Genomic DNA, 21605 nt, shown 5'->3' with positions numbered 1-21605 from the left:
GTTCGTCGTTGAGTGAAGCTGAGTGCTGTTTTTGAGATGGAGATCTCTGGGAGATTTTCGCCATTTGATATTATGTGGAGCTGGGAGGTCTCTTGTGGACCAGTGTCCTGAAGGTTGCTCTCCCACTTCAGAGGCACAGCACTGACCCCTGGCTGCAGTACCAAGAGCCTTTCATCCACATGGCTCAGAATAAAAGAGAGAAAAAGTAGAAAGAAAGAAAGAAAGGAAGAAAAGAAAGAAAGAAAGAAAGAAAGAAAGAAAGAAAGAAAGAAAGAAAGAAAGAAAGAAAGAAAGAAAGAAAGAAAGAAAGAAAGATAGAGGTTTAAGTAAAACAAAAAACGGACAGATAGAACCTATGGACAAATGATGAACGCAAAGCTATACAGACAAAATTTCACACAGAAGCATACACATACACACTCACAAAAAAGGGAAAAGGGGAAAACATAATAAATCTTGCTGTCAAAGTCCACTTCCTCAATTTGGGATGATTCGTTGTCTATTCATGTATTCCACAGATGCAGGGTACATCAAGTTACTTGTGGAGATTTAATCCACTGCTCCTGAGGCTTCTGGGAGAGATTTTCCTTTCTCTTCTTTGTTCACACAGCTCCAGGTGCTCAGCTTTGGATTTGTCCCAGCCTCTGCGTGTAGGTCACCAGAGGGTGTCTGTTCTTCTCTCAGACAGGAGGGGGTTAAAGGAGCAGCTGACTTGGGAGCTCTGGCTCACTCATGCCGGGGGCAGGGAGGGGTGTGGATGCAGGACGTGCCTGCGGCGGCAGAGGCCAGCAGGACATTGCACTAGCCTGTGGCGAGCCATGCGTTCTCCTGGGGAAGTTGCCCCTGGATCCCGGGGCCCTGGCAGTGGCGGGCTGCACAGGTCTCCCTGGAAGGGAGGTGTGGATAGTGACCTGTGCTCGCACACAAGCTTCTTGGCGGTGGCAGCAGCAGCCTTAGCATCTCATGCCCTTCTGGGGTCCACGCTGTTAGCTGCAGCTCGCACCCATCTCTGAACCTCCTTTAAGCAGCACTCTTAATCCCCTGTCCTCGCGCACCAGGAAACAAAGAGGGAAGAAAAAGTCTCTTGCCTCTTTGGCAGGTCCAGACTTTTCCCCAGACTTCCTCCCGGCTAGCTGTGGTGCACTAACCCCCTGCAGGCTGTGTTCATGCCGCCACCCCCAGTCCTCTCCCAGTGCTCCGACTGAAGCCCGAGCCTCAGATCCCAGCCCCGCCCACCCCAGCGGGTGAGCCAACAAGCCTCTCGGGCTGGTGAGTGCTGGTTGGCACCGATCCTCTGTGCGGGAATCTCTCTGCTTTGCCCTCTGCACTCCTGTTGCTGTGCTCTCCTCCGTGGCTCCAAAGCTTCCTCCCTCCACAGCTTCCCCCTCCACCACCCACAGTCTCCCTACGTGAAGGGGCTTCGTAGTGTATGGAAACCTTTCCTCCTTCACAGCTCCCTCCCACTGGTGCAGGTCCCATCCCTATTCTTTTGTCTTTGTTTATTCTTTTTGCTTTTGCCCTACCCAGGTACGTGGGGAGTTTCTTGCCTTTTGGGAGGTCTGAGGTCAGCGTTCAGTAGGTGTTCTTCAGTTTTTCTATGTGTAGATGTATTTCTGGTGTATCTGTGCAGAGGAAGGTGATCTCCATGTCTTACTCTTCTGCCATCTTCCTCCGACCCAAGAATGGACTATTGATACGTGTAACAACATAGATGAAAGAAATTACACACAAAAGACTACATGTATATATATATATATATATATATATATATATATATAGTATGATTCTATCTTTATGCAATTTGAGAAGAAGCAAGTTTTTAGTGACAGAAAGCAGTGGTCCATGTTGAAGATAAGGGATTTACTGCAAAATGACAAGATGAAATTTTTTGATTTGGTAAAAATTTCTACATTTTGATCATGATGTTAGTAACTCAACAGTATACACTTGTCAAAATTCATCAAATTGTACACTTACAATTGGTGAATTTTACTACTGTAAATTATACCTCAATAAAGCTGATTAATAAAGATCAATGAAAATTAACTTATCTTATTCTTTAGATACTGTAGCCACAGTAAAGGATACTATTTTTTATGAAGTCATGATATTTTAATGACATACCTAGAAAAAGATGAACTGTGTTTTCTCAATGTATTGTGTTTTAATCTCTAATTTGTTTTTCTTCACTGTGTATTTCAGGATCAACATCATTCCTGAAATATCAGAGGTAAATTTAATCAACTGGTCCCCAGTTCCTACTCTGGGATTTAAACTCTGTGCCTTGTATGTCAACAGTTGTGAAAGAGAGAAAAGAAAGAAAGAAAGAAAGAAAGAAAGAAAGAAAGAAAGAAAGAAAGAAAGAAAGAAAGAAAGAAAGAAAGAAAGAAAGAAAGAAAGAAGGAAAGAAAGAAAGAAAGAAAGAAAGAAAGAAAGAAAGAAAGAAAGAAGGAAGGAAGGAAGGAAGAAGCAAGGAAGGAAGAAAGGAAGAAAGAAGGAAGAAGCAAGGAAGGAAGAAAGAAAAAAGAACAGAAGAAACAAAGAATGAAAGAAAGAAGGAAGGAAGGAAGGAAGGAAGGAAGAAAGAAAGAAAGAAAGAAAGGAAGAAAGAAAGAAAGAGAGGAGAGGAGAGAAAGAGAGAAAGAAAGAAGGAAGGAAGGAAGGAAGAAAGAAAGAAGGAAAGGAAGAAAGAAGGAAAGAAAGAAAGAAAGAAAGAAAGAAAGAAAGAAAGAAAGAAAGAAAGAAAGAAAGAAAGAAGGAAGGAAGGAAGGAAGAAAGAAAGAAAGAAAAAAGAAAAAAGAAAGAAAGAAGGAAGGAAGGAAGGAAGGAAAGGAGGAAGGAAGGGAGAAAGAAAGAAAGGAAGGAAAGAAGAAAGAAAAGGAAGGAAGGAAGGAAAAAGGAAGGAAGGAGGGAAGAAAGGAAGAAAAAGGAAGAAAGAGAAACAATTTTATATACACTGATTTGATATTTGAAATAAGATTTAAAGTTACCTTTATTGTACAGATCCCATGACAATGTTCATATTAAAACTGGTCATGTTAGTAACTTCAGAGGGATGTTTTTGGCTTTACAGTCTTTAGCTTTCTTCTATAGGTTATTATGAGGGATTGATGGTATTCCACTCCTTGGATATAAATGCAGGTGCCCATAGCATATATTTGGGGGCATGTTAGGAGACTTTCCTTGTATTAAGGATCCAGTGACAGCTGGTCTTTATATCACCTCCTGGTGATTATGCTTGTTCCTTGGATACTCAGGAGTATCCTTGCAGTATGTGACCCAAATTTGATGCTAAATTTTGATTCCAAAAGATGACATACCCTAGAAAAATATCCATTTTCCCTGGAATATAGAAGCCCTGGAACAAACTCCACATTCATGGAGCTATTTTCAGTTTCCCTGAAGCCAATTCTGCATGGCATATGGGGAGAGGACAGTAGCAACTGAAGGACAAAATGACCTTTTGAATCCTCTCACTCATCTGTATGAAAAGTGGTAATGGATAGTTGAAAAATCATGAACTAGGAGTGTAACAATTCAACCACTTACAACTGGACAATATTATTTGTGTCAGTTAACCTTGCTAAGCCTTAGTCTCCTCATCTGCAAAATAGAGACAATATATATCTTGCAGTGCTATTGTGTTTATTAAAATTAGAATATAAATATCAGTATGTATATGTAATGCCTTTCACATTGCAAATATCCAAAACATGGTAGCTGTTATTATGATTATGCTTGGCATACTTGAAAATACCATTTGCAAGACTCCTCAAAGATAAAGAGCTCACTCTCCTCTATTTTCAAACATAAAATTCATGTTATTAATAAAAGCTAACTTGGGACTTAAAAGTCTAAGCAAAACTTCAATTCTTTACTTTTTTCCTATTTCCAGTCTTCAGGACTTTCTACTCTGTTTGATGTTCAAAATTAAATGTCATGAAAGAGGCCCTGGTGTACCCAGGTTAGTCATCATCTTAAAAACAAATCTGTAGCCATGAGATGTGGAATTCATTTTTGCAAGATTAAACAAAATTTCAAGCAAAACTACATTCTTCTCTGAGCTGAATCTTTGGAAATTAATCTGCTCAGCCATCCCTAGCACTTTACTGTTGTCTCTTGTAAATGCCTGCCAAAAAATTCCCATTCAAAAGTAAAAATGGAAGACTACCCAGAGTTCTAGAAAACAAAAATAAGTTGAACACAGGAACAACAAGAACAACAACAACTCTCCCTTATTGGAAAGAACTCCAACAATGACTCAGGGAAGAAGGGAGAGGCAAGGCAAGGAGAGGGTGAGTGGAGGGAGAAGATGTAGTCATCAATAGGATTTTGAAAACATAACTTTTCCTCTAAAATATAATCCCCCAAACCTGCTGCTATATTCTCAGAAGCAGATGATAAAACAGAATGCAAAGTAAGCTCTTATCTTACTACTGAATCTATATGCAAAACAGCTATTGATGCACTGCAGAGGAATGCATTCTTCATTTTATCATTATTGCAGACTCATTCTGTGATTTCTCTCTCAATGGGTGACCACAATAAGCCCGAAGGTACAGTTCATTCTTCTGAAAGACCTATTAGAGTCACTCCTAAATGCCTGCCTCAGAGCTACCATTTTTAAAAACTCTAGGTTTTGCTTCATCCTTCAAGCAGCTGCAACCCAAACTTTTTACTGCTTGTAGAAAGAAGGAGGAGAAAGAAAAAGACCAATAATTCAGTGAAGTCTCAAAGGAAGTTAAGGCAGTGGTGTCAGCTGGGATCTGGAGTGATGGATTAAGTTTTCATTTCCCTTGAGAATCTCGAGATCCACTTATGGGGGGATTCATGATGTGGTCAGACCTGTGGGCAGGGCTCAATTCGTACATTCCATAGAAGATTGCAACAGGCCAGAGAGAAGACAAGGGCATAGCTTTGTCACAGGCTGAAATGAAAAGAAATAGCAGGGGAAAAGGCTGAGCATTCCACCATCCTTATTCTGCCTCCTTCTATGAAAGGTGGTTTTGACCAGTGCTGCCGACTGTCAATAGAGAAATCTATTCTTTGCTCTTATCTCTGTCAGACTCACCCCAGAGATAGAGGGCAGAGGTTGAAAAGGAAAAGAGAAAGTTAAAGTTGTTTTTCTTAACTTATTGACTTTACTAATGTAGAAAACGGAGATGTGCATAGCTAGCTACCTTCCAGGCTGGGCTGTTACCAACTCAACATCTAACAAAGTGACCTGGAAACAAAGACAAAATAGATGAGCTGAGAGAGTTCCTCAGCCCCCTCCTCCCATAAGCAGGCACTGATTACTAAGAACATTTTCATGAGCAGTGCAGGATTTTTTTTCCTTTGCACATGACCTTTAAAACTACCTGATAAGCTATTTGCACTGCCTACCCTAGAAGTTTCAATAGAGAGAGAAGATGAACATTAACCTTAATGGCTAAATTACCAAGTGTCACTCGAAAGGCCTTTCCCCTTGAGAGAAGTCTGTGCAGCAGCCAAACACTCACTCCTTTAAAAATTAACAGCAAGTCTCTATTGAAATCAAAACTGCAGATTTTTCCAAACTTGGGCACTTTAAAAGTCAACATGTTACATTTGGCGATGGACAATCTTTTTTAAAAAATCAATAATCTGGTCAAAAAATTAGAAGAACTTTTATTAAAGCTTTCTGAAAAGAACCTGAAGAAAGTTTCTCAGGGTAATGCTGAGAACACTGATATATATATCTTATTCCAGAAAAGGCAAAAAATGAAACCTGCATGAATAAAGGAAGCCATTTTAGTGTGTCCAGCCATTCATTCATTTATGGAGTACCTACTCTATGCTAGGCACTATATTAGATCCTTGGGGTGTGATGGTGAGCAAAACCAGAAGTATTTACCCTCCATCATTGGACTCACTGTCTAGTGGAGGAAATCACATAAATACAGAAAAAAATGACTCATTACATTGTGATGGTTCCAATGAATGCACTCTGGTAGAAGTTTGGAGAAAATGACTGCCCAGAAATAGCCATCCTCTCCAAAGACATAGGGCACTGATACCTTCATGTCTCATAGAACAAAAACTGGGAGCCCTTTCTTAGTCCCTAGGAAGTCAATTATTATGAAACAACAAGCGTTGGTCTTTGTTTGGCCTCAGAGCCTAATACTTTTCTCAGTCATTCCTTCATTCAATCCACAATCATTTATTGAGTTTTTACTATGTGCCAGAAACTGTGTTAGACCCTGGGTATACAAAGATAAATAAGACAAAGTTCCATCCATCAAGAGACTTACAGTCTACTGGGAAAGACAGACACAGACACAAATAATTACAATACAGCACAGTAATTGCTCTACTAGAGAAAAGTACAAAGTGTGATGAGAATTCAGAAGGAAAAGTAAGCTGCTTTTCTAATACTTTCTGGGGACTGATCCATCAGCAAAATCCTCACTACACAGGACTAACAGGAAAACACGGGCAGATCATTTGTCGTGTCGCTTGGTGTTCTAGCAGCAGTCAGAAGCTTCCACTCAGGAAAGGTGGGCAGGCAGTTGAAAAGGAAACAGTGACATTAACAAACACAGCATGCCATTCTAAACTCAGGACACAAGTGAGTTTCCTGCCTGGCAACTCGTCCCTGACACCTCACTGCAGAGATAAACAAGCCCCCCACCCCACCCTACCACCAGGCAATTGCTAAGGATGGTTTTATGTCTTCAAAGCAACTTCTCTAACACATCTGTCTCAAGTGCACTTACCAGCCACTCAGGGCCCTTCATAGTCTTTTTCGTGCTTTTTCCTTTTTAAATAGTTGGAGATATAATTTATGTCAAGCAGATAATGAGAGCTACTGCTTCACCTCAGTCTACCCTTCATCAAAATACTTAACTCCAATTAGGGAGATGCAAGCATAAAGAGGTAAGCATTTTCAGGAAAAAAATTAATGAAATAAATACTCTATAATGTATACACACCATAACTCTCTTTTTCAATCATCAGTTACAGCAGAAGGAATGAAATTCAAATAATAGTCAGCTATTGAACTGACCATATCCCCTTTTGCAATAAGTAAGCAGTACTAATAAAACGGTACTTGGTCCTTTAACTCTTTCAGGTCAAACACGCAGCAATGTGTTAAAGCTCCAAACTGCCCTAGAATCCTGGAGGAATAAAGGAAGCTCCTAGGGTCTTTTAAAGGGAGCTCAAACCTAAAGTCATTTTTGCTGAAAGGCAAAGGACCAAGAGTTTCTAATGCTAAAGCTACTATCAATAGAAATATTAATAGAATCATTTGGCAGAAATGACAACAATTCCCAAAAAGAATACACACTGGGGGAATCTAGCAACACTTTTTCCATCAGTACTTGGTATACATTGAGATTTACATGGATAAATGTGTCATTACACAAGACCATTATATGACACACCTGTGCAATTCACATAAACAGTCCAGGTATTCTGCATATATTCATTTCATAGAGGTAGCATCCCATCACTGCAAACCACATCTAGTACTGATTGAGGTCTCCTTAATTGCCATCCATTTTTTTCTCTACTCCTTTTCAGGATTAAATAGACCTATTCCAGCTGGTAAAAAGAACCAATATATCCCATTACTGCTTTTGCAAAGGTCACTCTCCTGCTTTGAGCTGGGGTTATTTTTAATCACAGGTTATATGTATTCAAGGCAAGGCCTTTATTGAAACCTCCAGTTCATTTTAAAAAGTCTCTGGACATATTGAATAAATTGCAGCTCAGAAGTAAAATGCAATGATAGGCTCTCTACCTCCTTACATGCAAGGCACTAGGGAGCGGGTTCCCAACTAGCTCCACCTCCAGTGCAAATTAGGTCTTCACCTAGCCAAGATCAAGATGATAGTGCTCATCTCAGCATACACAGACTAGGAAACTTCAACCCATCAGGTACCATGGTACTGGTTTTCAATAAGATGTAGACCAAAAGGAGATGAACTTTATGGGTCACTTAAAATTTCATGGCAGCTTTTCAGGAAGAGAAGCAGAGAGATAATGTCCTGGCTAAGTTCCAGGCTGAAGGACAACACAGAAGCTGGAATACATATTCATTTAACAGCATAACTTCTATACTTCACTTGAGATGCCTCACTCCAAGATTATCTGTTTTTGTTACAATGTCTCTGTCATAGAGACAGCTGGATTTCTTTGGTGACTGAAACTAAGGAAGTCTTATGGATAAAATTCATATTTGTTGAGACTCACAAAAGGTAATATATAAATAGCTATTTATGGATTTTATTCTTCTCAGTGTCTATCTTTTTGATTTACAATGCTGTTTATATTACTGTTTAAGGTTAAAACTGTGTTATATACCTGGAAATTATATACAAATAGGCCAAATTTTGAATCAGATTAAATATTCAGAAGATAAAGTGGCAGTCAGCATTTTCATTTGTTTTATTCTGAATGCCAAATAACAAATAGTTTTCTCCAGATCTCAAAATCCACCATAATGAATCAACTTCCTCCTGTTGTAGCATATTTTATATTTAATGTCAATATGAATTTGTTTCTTAGTTTCAAAAAAACTGAGTTGGAAATTTTGATATAAGAAGTAAGATGCATAAGCTTTCATTGTCTATAATGCAGTAGCCCCCAAGCATTATCTTACCATCAGCAAGACCGAGTTCTGAGAAATGAAGCCAATTGTCAGTGAGCAGTAACAAATATACTTGGCCTATCCATATAACATTCTACATGGATTTGAATACTATCTGCCATCCTATAATGACCTCTAAGAAGCCTTTGTAAGATTGTCAACCTCCTTTAAGGGGTAAGTAAATTTCTTTTCTACATCTTGACGGAGAGGCAATAAAAATTAGATTCCAACAAGTTCTGCACCAATGAGCTTCTGTTATGCAACATTACCATTATCAATGTAGTAACCACATCTGGCCTACTCTTTGGACATTCAAAACAAGGTGCTTCAAAAAGATGGTTCTAAAATGATTGTTAGAGGTAGGGGATTAAGAGATACAAACTATTATGTAAAAAATAAATAAGCTACAAGATATATTGTACAGCACAAGGAAATATAGCCATTATTTTGTAATAACTATAAATGGATATAATCTATAAAAATTTTGAATCAGTATTTTGTACACCTGAAACTAATATAATATTGTAAGTCAACTACAGGTAAATTTAAAAAAATTTTAAACTATAAGTGAAACTTAAAAATTAAAAAAAATAAAATGATTGTTATATTTTTATTAAATTTATTTTTATAAAATATTTACAGTCTTAAAGTATGTTTGGCTCAAAACTGTTCTGCTGGAATAACAAGTAAAACTTCAAATTAAATAGCACTTGAAATAAGAAATTCACATAACTTTTTAAGGACACATTTTAGACATCAGAACAGGCACTATATCTAGATCATTTTCTTAATAACATTCTCAGTTTTCTCTAAACTTTTTATTGGAATATAGTTGATTTACAATGTTGTGTTACTTTCTGTTGTACAGCAAAGTGAATCAGTCATAGATATACATACATCCACCCTTCTTTAGACTCTTTTCCCATATAGGCCATTACAGACTATGGAGTAGACTTCCCTGTGCTATACAGTAGGTCCTTATTAGTTATCAGTTTTATACATAGTAGCGTGTATATGTCAATCTTAATCTCCCAATTTACCCCCCCCCATTTTTCCTCCCTGGTAACCATAAGTTTGTATTCTACATCTGTAACTCTATTTCTGTTTTGTAGATAAATTCAGTTGTACCCTTTTTTAGATTCCACACATAAAGGATATCATATGATATTTGTCTTTCTCTGTGTGACTTACTTCACTCAGTATGACAATCTCTAGGTCCATCCATGTTGCTGCAAGTGGCATTATTTCATTCTTTTTTATGGCTGAGTAATATTCCATTGTACATAAGTACCACATCTTTATCCATTCCTCTGTTGATGGACATTTAGGTTGCTTCCATATCCTGGTTATTGTAAATAGTGCTGCAGTGAACATTGAGGTACATGTATATCTTCAAATTATGGTTTTCTCCAGATATATGCCCAGGAGTGGGATTTCTGGATCATATGGTAGCTCAACTTTTAATTTCTTAAGGAACATCCATACTGTTCTCCACAGCAGCTGTACCAATTTACATTCCCACCAACAGTGTTGGAGTGTTTCCTTTTCTCCACACTCTCTAGCATTTATTGTTTGTTGATTTTTTGATGATGGCCAATTTTGACCAGTGTGAGGTGATACCTCATTGTAGTTTTGATTTGCATTTCTCTAATAATTAGTGATCTTGAGCCTTTCTTCATGTGATTTTTAACCCTCTGTATGTCTTCTTTGGAGAAATGTCTATTTAGATCTTCCACCCATTTTTTGACTGGGTTGTTTGTTTTTTTGATATTGAGATGCATGCACTGTTTGTATATATTGGAAATTAATCCTTTGTCCATTGTTTCATTTGCAAATATTTTCTCCCATTCTGACAGTTGTCTTTTCATTTTGTTTATGGTTTCTTTTGCTGGGAAAAAGCTCTTAAGTTCATTTAGGTCCCATTTGTTTATTTTTGTTTTTATTTTCATTACTCTAGGAGGTGGATCATAAAAAGATCTTGTGTCAATTTATGTCAAAGAGTGTTCCGCCTATGTTTTCCTCTAAGAGCTTTATAGTATCTGGCCTTATATTTAGGTCATTAATCTATTTTGAGTTTATTTTTCTGTATGGTATTTGGAAGTGTTCTAATTTCATTCTTTTACATGTGGCTGTCCAGTTTTCCAAGCACCACTTATTGAAGAGACTGTCTTTTCTCCATTGTATATTCTTGCCTCCTTTGTCATAGATTAATTGGCCATAGGTGTTTGGGTTTATCTCTGGACTTTCTATCCTGTCCATTGACATATATTTCTGTTTTTCTGCCATTACCATACTGTTATGATGACTGTAGCTTTGTAGTATAGTCTGAAGTCAGGGAGCCAGATTCCTCCAGCTTCATTTTTCTTCTCAAGATTGCTTTGGCTATTCAGGGTCTTTTGTGTTTCCATACAAATTGCAAAAATTTTCATTCTAGTTCTGTGAAAAATGCCATTGGTAGTTTGATAGGTATTGTATTGAATCTGTAGATTGCTTTGGGCAGTATAGTCATTTTGACAATATTGATTCTTCCAATCCAAGAACATGGTATATCTCTCCATCTGTTTGTGTCATCTTTTATTTCTTTCATCAGTATCTTATAGCTTTCTGAGTACAGGTCTTTTGCCTCCTTATATAAGCTTATTCATAGGTATATTATTCTTTTTGATGCAATGGTAAATGGGACTGTTTATTTGATTTCTCTTTCTGATCTTTCATTGTTAACATGTAGGTACACAAGTAATTTCTGTGTATTAACTATGTATCCTGCAACTTTACCCAATTCATTGATGAGTTCTTATAGTTTACTGTTAGCATCTTTAGGATTATCTATGTATATTATCATGTCATCTGCAAACAGTTACAGTTTTACTTTTTCCTTTCAAATCTGGATTCCATTTATTTCTTTTTCTTCTCTGATTGCCATAGCTAAGACTTTCAAACTATGTTGAATAATAATGGTGAGTGTGGACATCCTTGTCTTGTTCCTGATCTTAGAGGAAATGCTTTCAGTTTTTCACCACTGAGAATGATATTTGCTGTTGGTTTGTTATATATAGCCTTTACTATGTTGAGGTAGGTTCCCTCTATGCCCACTTTGTGGAGAGTTTTTATCATAACTGGGTACTGAATTTTGTCAAAAGCTTTTTCTGCCTCTATTAAGATGATCATATCATTTTTATTCATCAGTTTGTTAATGTGGTGTATCACACTGATTGATTTGCTGATATCGAAAAATCCTTGCATCCCTGGGATAAATCACATTTGATCATGCTGTTTGATACTTTTGGTGTGTTGTTGGATTCAGTTTGCTAGTATTTTGTTGAGAATTGTTGCATCTATGTTCATCAGTGATATTGGCCTGTAATTTTCTTCTTTTGTGATGTCCTTGGTTTTGGCATCAGGGTGATAGTGGCCTCGTAGAATGAGCTTGGGATTGTTCCTTCCTCTGCAAATTTTTCGAAGTCAGAAGGGTAAGTGTTAACTCTTCTCTGAATGTTTGATAGAATTCGCCTATGAAGCCATTTGTGACTTTGGTTTTTTGGAAGGTTTTTAATCACAGTTTCCATTTTAGTACTTATAATTTGTCTCTATATTTTCTAATTTTTCCTGGTTCAGTCTTGGGAGATTGTACCTTTCTAAGAATTTGACCATTTCTTCTAGGTTGTCCACTTTATTGGCGTATGGTTGCTTGTAGTAGTCTCTTAGGATCCTTTGTATTTCTGCAGTGTCCGTTGTAACTCCTCCTTTTTCATTTCTAATTTTATTGATTTGAGTTCTCTCCCTTTGTTTCCTGATGAGTCTGGCTAAAGGTTTATCAATTTTGTTCACCTTCTCAGAGAACCAGCTTTTAGCTTCATTGACCTTTGCTCTTGTTTTCTTCATCTCAATTTCATTTATTTCTTCTCTGATCTTTATGATTTCTTTCCTTCTACTAACTTTGGGTTTTGTTTCTTCTTTTTTCTCTAGTTGCTTTAGATGTAAGGTAGATTGTTTATTTGAGACTTTTCTTGTTTCTTTTTTTTCATAAATTTATTTATTTTAGTTATTTATTTATTTTTGTCTGCAGTGAGTCTTCATTGCTGCACATGGGCTTTCTCTAGTTGTGGCAAGTGGGGCTCCTCTTTGTTACAGGCTTCTCACTGCAGTGGCTTCTCTTGTTTTGGAACACGAGCTCTAGGACATGTGGGTTTCAGTAGTTGTGGCATGCAGGCTCAGTAGTTGTGGTGCATGGGCTCTAGAGAGCAGGCTCAGTAGTTGTGGTGCACGGGCTTAGTTTCTCCATGGCATGTGGGATATTCCCAGACCAGGGATTGAACCTGTATCCCCTGCATTGGCAGGTGGATTCTTAACCACTGCACTACCAAGGAAGTCCCTAGATTTTTCTTGTTTCTTGAGAATTGTATTGCTATAAACTTTCCTGTTAGAACTGCTTTACTGTGTCCCATAGGTTTTGGATCACTGTGTTTTTGTTGTCATTTGTCTCTAGGTATTTTTTGATTTCCTCTTTGATTTCTTCAGTGATCCATTGGTTATTTAGTAACATATTGTTTAGCCTCCATGTGTTTGTGTTTTTTACAGGTTATTTTTCCTTTAATTGGTTTCTAATCTCATAGTGTAGTGGTCAGAAAAGATGCTTGATATGATTTCAACTTTCTTAAATTTACCGAGGCTTGATTTGTGACCCTAGATGTCACCTATCCTGGAGAATGTTCCATGTGCACTTGAAAAGAAACTGTATTTTGCTGCTTTCTGATGGAATGTCCTATAAATATCAATTTAGTCTATCTGGTCTAATGTCTCCTTTAAGGCTTGTGTTTCCTTTTAATTTTCTGTCTGGATGATCTCTGTATTGGTGTAAGTGGAGTGTTAAAGTCCCCCACTATTATTGTGTTACTGTCTGTTTCCCCTTTTATGGCTGTCAGCATTTGCCTTATATACGGTGGTGCTCCTTTGTTGGGTGCATAGACTTTTACAATTGTTATATCTTCCCCTTGATCATTATGTAGTGTCCTTCCTTGTCTCTTGTAACAGTCTTTATTTTAAAGTGTATTTTGTCTGATATGAGTATTGCTACTCCAGCTTTCTGTTAATTTCCATTTGCATGCAATAGCTTTTTCTATCCCTTTGCTTTCAGTCTGTATGTGTCCCCAGGTCTTCAGTGGGTCTCTTGTAGATAGTATATATACGGGTCTTGTTTTTGTATCCATTCAGGCAGTCTATGTCTTTTGGTTGGAGGGTTTAATGCATTTACATTTAAAGTAATTATTGATATGTATATTCTTATTGCAATTTTGTTAATTGTTTTGGGTTTGTTTCTGTAGGTCTTTTATCTTCCCTTCCTCTTTTGTTCTTTTCTCTTGTGGTTTGATAACCATTTTTAGTGTTGTGTTTGGGTTGTTTTTTCTTTTTTATGTGTATATCTATTGTAGTTTTTGGTTTGCATTTCCCATGAGTTTTTTTTTTTCCACACTTTTAAACTTTATTGAGGTAGCATTGACATGCAGTTAGCCTCAGGTATTTAAAGTATACAATATAAGCTTTGTGACACATGTACATACCCATGAAACCACAACCACCATCAAGATAAGTGAACTTAACACCCCTTTAGCATCCCTCACTCCACCTCCCCGTCACCATACCCCATCCCTAGGCAATCACTGATCTGCCTTCTGCCATTATAGATGTTTTCATGTTCTAGAATTGTATGTAAATGGAACAATACAGTAGATTTCTTTCTTTTTGTCTGGCTCTTTTCACTCAGCATAATTGGCATAATTATTATTATTTTTTTTGATTAATTTATTTACTTATGGCTGTGTTGGGTCTTTGTTTCTGTGCGAGGGCTTTCTCTAGTTGCGGCGAGCGGGGGCCACTCTTCATTGTGGTGTGCGGGCCTCTCGCTATCACGGCCTCTCTTGTTGCTGAGCACAGGCTCCAGAGGCGCAGGCTCAGTAGTTGTGGCTCACGGGCCTAGTTGCTCCGTGGCATGTGGGATCCTCCCAGACCAGGGCTCGAACCTGTGTCCCCTGCATTGGCAAGCAGATTCTCAACCACTGCGCCACCAGGGAAGCCCTGGCATAATTATTTTGATACTCATTCATGTTGCTCCATGCATCACCATTTTGCTCCTTCTTATTGCTGAGTATATCCATTGTAGGAATACACCACAATTTGTTTACCATTCACCTGGTGATGGATATTTAGACTGTGTCCGTTTGGGGCCCTTACAAATAAAAGTGCTGTGAACATTTGTGTCTTAGTTCTTGTGTGGGCATATACTTTCTTTTCTCTTGGGCAAATACTTATGAGTGGAATGACTGGATTCTATAGTCAATGTATGTTTATTTAAGAAGCTGCCGAACTATTTTCCAAAGTGGTTGTTCCATTTGACATTCTACCAGCATGTAGGAGAGTTCCACTTATTCCACATCTTCATCACACTTCATACGATCAGCGTTTTCAGTTTTAGACATTTTAATAGTGTGTTATGGTACCTCATTGTGGTTTTAATTCATGTTTTTCTAATGGCAAATGGCATCTTTCCACATGTTTATTTGGCATTCATAAATCTTCCCTGGTGAAGGGTCTCTTCAAACATTTTGCCCATTTATGTTGTTCTCTGTTTTCTTATTACCGCATCTTGATAGTCCTTCATATATCTGGATTTGCCAGTATTTTCTCCTCACCAGTGGATTACCCTCCTTTTTTGTAGTTTGGCTGCGGCGCACGGCTGTGGGTCTTAGTTCCTCGACCAGGGATCGAACCCGGGCCATTGGCAGTGAAAGCATGGCATCCTAACCACTGGACCACCAGGGAATTTCCAGCCCAATGAATTATATTTTAACTCTTTTAACAGGGTCTTTCAAAGAGAAGTTTTTTATTTTGATGAAGTATGACTTATCAATATTTTCTTCTCTAGATTGTGCTTTGGGTGTCATATAAAATCCTTGCCTACCCCAAGCTCATGAAGATTTTCTCCTATTCTTTCTTAGAAAAGTTTTATTGTTTTTATTAAATTTTGTCAAAAGATTACCAAATACCATAAAACCATACTCATCTTTTACTTGGGTACAAGCCTCCTTGTTATAACTGCCAGCTTCTCTATCGTTTTAAATTCCTACCATAGATTTCAACGTCCACACTCTACCAGGAGTATATTGTAGATTCTTCTGTAAATAACGCACTTGACACTAATCATTGATGTTAAGTCCTAATACTCTCACTCTCTCTGTCTCTCTGCTGTTAATCTTTCTCATTCTAGTGATAAATCACATTTATTCTAAACTGCTGCTCTCTAAAATATAACTTTACATTTAATAATTGTCAAAATTCAAGTATCTCTATGTTTGATGTTAATAATAATCATGATATCTTGATCCCAAATAATTTTTTAACTTATAAAAATTTTTTAAAGTAACATTTCAATTCACATGTATATTTTATTTTATTTTATTTTTTAACATCTTTATTGGGGTATAATTACTTTACAATGGTGTGTTAGTTTCTGCTTTATAACAAAGTGAATCAGTTATACATATACATATGTTCCCATATCTCTTCCCTCTTGCGTCTCCCTCCCTCCCACCCTCCCTATCCCACCCCTCCAGGCTGTCACAAAGCACTGAGCCAATATCCCTGTGCCATGCGGCTGCTTCCCACTAGCTATCTACCTTACTACGTTTGTTAGTGTGTATATGTCCATGACTCTCTCTCGCCCCGTCACAGCTCACCCTTCCCCCTCCCCATAACCTCAAGTCCGTTCTCTAGGAGGTCTGCGTCTTTATTCCTGCCTTACCCCTAGGTTCTTCATGACATTTTTTTCCCTTAAATTCCATATATATGTCTTAGCATACTGTATTTGTCTTTTTCTTTCTGACTTACTTCACTCTGTATGACAGACTCTAGGTCTATCCACCTCATTACAAATAGCTCAATTTCGTTTCTTTTTATGGCTGAGTAATATTCCATTGCATATATGTGCCATATCTTCTTTATCCATTCATCCGATGATGGGCACTTAGGTTGTTTCCATCTCCGGGCTATTGTAAATAGAGCTGTGATGAACATTTTGGTACATGACTCTTTTTGAATTTCGGTTTTCTCAGGGTATATGCCCAGTAGTGGGATTGCTGGGTCATATGGTAGTTCTATTTGTAGTTTTTTAAGGAACCTCCATACTGTTCTCCATAGTGGCTGAACCAATTCACATTCCCACCAGCAGTGCAAGAGGGTTCCCTTTTCTCCACACCCTCTCCAGCATTTATTGTTTCTAGATTTTTTGATGATGGCCATTCTGACTGGTGTGAGATGATATCTCATTGTAGTTTTGATTTGCATTTCTCTAATGATTAATGATGTTGAGCATCCTTTCATGTGTTTGTTGGCAGTCTGTATATCTTCTTTGGAGAAATGTCTATTTAGGTCTTCTGCCCATTTTTGGATTGGGTTGTTTGTTTTTTTGTTGTTGAGCTGCATGAGCTGCTTGTAAATTTTGGAGATTAATCCTTTGTCGGTTGCTTCATTTGCAAATATTTTCTCCCATTCTGAGGGTTGTCTTTTGGTCTTGTTTATGGTTTCCTTTGCTGTGCAAAAGCTTTGAAGTTTCATTAGGTCCCATTTGTTTAGTTTTGTTTTTATTTCCATTACTCTAGGGGGTGGGTCAGAAAGAATCTTGCTGTGATTTATGTCATAGAGTGTTCTGTCTATGTTTTCCTCTAATAGTTTGATAGTTTCCGGCCTTACATTTAGGTCTTTAATCTATTTTGAGCTTATTTTTGTGTATGGTGTTAGGGAGTGTTCTAATTTCATTCTTTTACATGTACCTGTCCAGTTTTCCCAGCACCACTTATTGAAGAGGCTGTCCTTTTCCCACTGTACATTCCTGCAACCTTTATCAAAGATAAGGTGTTCATATGTGCATGGGTTTATCTCTGGGCTTTCTATCCTGTTCCATTGATCTATCTTTCTGTTTTTGTGCCAGTACCATACTGTCTTGATAACTGTAGCTTTGTAGTATAGTCTGAAGTCAGGGAGCCTGATTCCTCCAGTTCCTTTTTTTGTTCTCAAGATTGCCTTGGCTATTCGGGGTCTTTTGTGTTTCCATACAAATTGCGTAATTTTTTGTTCTACTTCTGTGAAAAATGCCAGTGGTAGTTTGATAGGGATTGCATTGAATCTATAGATTGCTTTGGGTAGTAGAGTCATTTTCACAATGTTGATTCTTCCAATCCAAGAACATGGTATATGTCTCCATCTATTTGTATCATCTTTAATTTCTTTCATCAGTGTCTTATAGTTTTCAGCATACAGGTCTTTTGTCTCCTTAGGTAGGTTTATTCCTAGATATTTTATTCTTTTTGTTGCAATGTAAATGGGAGTGTTTTCTTGATTTCAATTTCAGATTTTTCATCATTAGTATATAGGAATGCCAGAGATTTCTGTGCATTAATTTTATATCCTGCTACTTTACTAAATTCATTGATTAGCTCTAGTAGTTTTCTGGTAGCATCTTTAGGATTCTCTATGTATAGTATCATGCCATCTGCAAACAGTGACAGCTTTACTTCTTCTTTTCCGATTTGGATTCCTTTTATTTCCTTTTCTTCTCTGATTGCTGTGGCTAAAACTTCCAAAGCTATGTTGAATAAGAGTGGTGAGAGTGGGCAACCTTGTCTTTTTCCTGATCTTAGTGGAAATGCTTTCAGTTTTTCACCATTGAGGATGATGTTGGCTGTGGGCTTGTCGTATATGGCCTTTATTATGTTGAGGAAAGTTGCCTCTATGCCTACCTTCTGCAGGGTTTTTATCATAAATGGGTGTTGAATTTTGTCAAAAGCTTTCTCTGCATCAATTGAGATGATCATATGGTTTTTCTCCTTCAATTTGTTAATATGGTTTATCACATTGATAGATTTGCGTATATTGAAGAATCCTTGCATTCCTGGAATAAACCCCACTTGATCATGGTGTATGATCCTTTTAATGTGCTGTTGGATTCTGTTTGCTAGTATTTTGTTGAGGATTTTTGCATCTATGTTCATCAGTGATATTGGTCTGTAGTTTTCTTTCTTTGTGACATCCTTGCCTGGTTTTGGTATCAAGGTGATGGTGGCCTTGTAGAATGAGTTTGGGAGTGTTCCTCCCTCTGCTATATTTTGGAAGAGTTTGAGAAGGATAGGTGTTAGCTCTTCTCTAAATGTTTGATAGAATTCGCCTGTGAAGCCATCTGGTCCTGGGCTTTTCTTTGTTGGAAGATTTTTAATCACAGTTTCAATTTCAGTGCTTGTGATTGGTCTGTTCATATTTTCTATTTCTTCCTGATTCAGTCTTGGCAGGTTGTGCATTTCTAAGAATTTGTCCATTTCTTCCAGATTGTCCATTTTATTGGCATAGAGTTTCTTGTAGTAATCTCTCATGATCTCTTTTATTTCTGCAGTGTCAGTTGTTACCTCTCCTTTTTCATTTCTAATTCTATTGATTTGAGTCTTCTCCCTTTTTTTCTTGATGAGTCTGGCTAGTGGTTTATCTATTTTGTTTATCTTCTCAAAGAACCAGCTTTTAGTTTTATTGATCTTTGCTATTGTTTCCTTCATTTCTTTTTCATTTATTTCTGATCTGATTTTTATGATTTCTTTCCTTCTGCTAGCTTTGGGGTTTTTTTGTTCTTCTTTCTCTAATTGCTTGAGGTGCAAGGTTAGGTTGTTTATTCTAGATGTTTCCTGCTTCTTAAGGTGGGCTTGTATTGCTATAAACTTCCCCCTTAGAACTGCTTTTGCTGCATCCCACAGGTTTTGGGTCGTTGTGTCTCCATTGTCATTTGTTTCTAGGTATTTTTTGATTTCCTCTTTGATTTCTTCAGTGATCACTTCATTATTAAGCAGTGTATTGTTTAGCCTCCATGTGTTTGTATTTTTTACAGATCTTTTCCTGTAATTGATATCTAGTCTCATGGCGTTGTGGTCAGAAAAGATACTTGCTACAATTTCAATTTTCTTAAATTTGCCAAGGCTTGATTTGTGACCCAAGATATGATCTATCCTGGAGAATGTTCCATGAGCACTTGAGAAAAATGTGTATTCTGTTGTTTTTGGATGGAGTGTCCTATAAATATCAATTAAGTCCATCTTGTTTAATGTATCATTTAAAGCTTGTGTTTCCTTATTTATTTTCATTTTGGATGATCTGTCCTTGGGTGAAAGTGGGGTGTTTAAGTCCCCTACTATGAATGTGTTACTGTCGATTTCCCCTTTTATGGCTGTTAGTATTTTCCTTATGTATTGAGGTGCTCCTATGTTGGGTGCATAAATATTTACAATCGTTATATCTTCTTCTTGGATCGATCCCTTGATCATTATGTAGTGTCCTTCTTTGTCTCTTTTAATAGTCCTTATTTTAAAGTCTATTTTGTCTGATATGAGAATTGCTACTCCAGCTTTCTTTTGGTTTCCATTTGCATGGAATATCTTTTTTCATCCCCTTACTTTTAGTCTGTATGTGTCTCTAGGTCTGAAGTGGGTCTCTTGTAGACAGCATATGTAAGGGTCTTGTTTTTGTATCCATTCAGCTAATCTGTGTCTTTTGGTGGGAGAATTTAGTCCATTTACATTTAAGGTAATTATCGATATGTATGTTCCTATTCCCATTTTCTATATTGTTTTGGGTTCGTTATTATAGGTCTTTTCCTTCTCTTGTGTTTCTTGCCTAGAGAAGATCCTTTAGCATTTGTTGTAAAGCTGGTTTGGTGGTGCTGAACTCTCTCAGCTTTTGCTTGTCTGTAAAGGTTTTAATTTCTCCATCAAATCTGAATGAGATCCTTGCTGGGTAGAGTAGTCTTGGTTGCAGGTTTTTCTCCTTCATCACTTTCAGTATGTCCTGCCACTCCCTTCTGGCTTGTAGGGTTTCTGCTGAGAGATCAGCTGTTAACCTTATGGGGATTCCCTTATCTGTTATTTGTTGTTTTTCCCTTGCTGCTTTTAATATGCTTTCTTTGTATTTAATTTTTGACAGTTTGATTAATATGTGTCTTGGCGTATTTCTCCTTGTATTTATCCTGTATGGGACTCTCTGTGCTTCCTGGACTTGATTAACTATTTCCTTTCCCATATTAGGGAAGTTTTCAACTATAATCTCTTCAAATATTTTCTCAGTCCCTTTCTTTTTCTCTTCTTCTTCTGGAACCCCTATAATTCGAATGTTGGTGCGTTTAATGTTGTCCCAGAGGTCTCTGAGACTGTCCTCAGTTCTTTTCATTCTTTTTTCTTTATTCTGCTCTGCAGTAGTTATTTCCACTATTTTATCTTCCAGGTCACTTATCCGTTCTTCTGCCTCAGTTATTCTGCTATTGATCCCATCTAGAGTATTTTTCATTTCATTTATTGTTGCTTGTTTCATCTTTAGTTCTTCTAGGTCCTTGTTAACTGATTCTTGCATTTTGTCCATTCTATTGTCCATTCTATCTCCAAGATTTCGGATCAACCTTACTATCATTATTCTGAATTCTTTTTCCGGTAGACTGCCTATTTCCTCTTCATTTGTTAGGTCTGGTGCATTTTTATCTTGCTCCTTTATCTGCTGTGTGTTTTTCTGTTTTCTCATTTTGCTTATCTTACTGTGTTTGGGGTCTCCTTTTTGCAGGCTGCAGGTTCGTAGTTCCTCCTGTTTTTGATTTCTGTCTCCAGTGGCTAAGGTTGGTTCAGTGGGTTGTGTAGGCTTCCTGGTGGAGGGGACTAGTGCCTGTGTTGTGGTGGATGAGGCTGGATCTTGTCTCTCTAGTGGGCAGGTTCACGTCTGGTGGTGTGTTTTGGGGTGTCTGTGGCCTTATTATGATTTTAGGCAGCCTCTCTGCTAATGGGTGGGGTTGTGTTCCTGTTTTGCTAGTTGTTTGGCACAGGTTGTCCAGCACTGTGGCTTGCTGGTCGTTGAGTGAAGCTGGGTGCTGGTGTTAAGATGGAGGTCTCTGGGAGATTTTCGCCATTTGATATTATGTGGAGCT

Source organism: Pseudorca crassidens, chromosome X, assembly GCF_039906515.1.
Source record: "Pseudorca crassidens isolate mPseCra1 chromosome X, mPseCra1.hap1, whole genome shotgun sequence".
Taxonomy (NCBI): domain Eukaryota; kingdom Metazoa; phylum Chordata; class Mammalia; order Artiodactyla; family Delphinidae; genus Pseudorca; species Pseudorca crassidens.
This window is presented reverse-complemented; position numbering follows the sequence as displayed.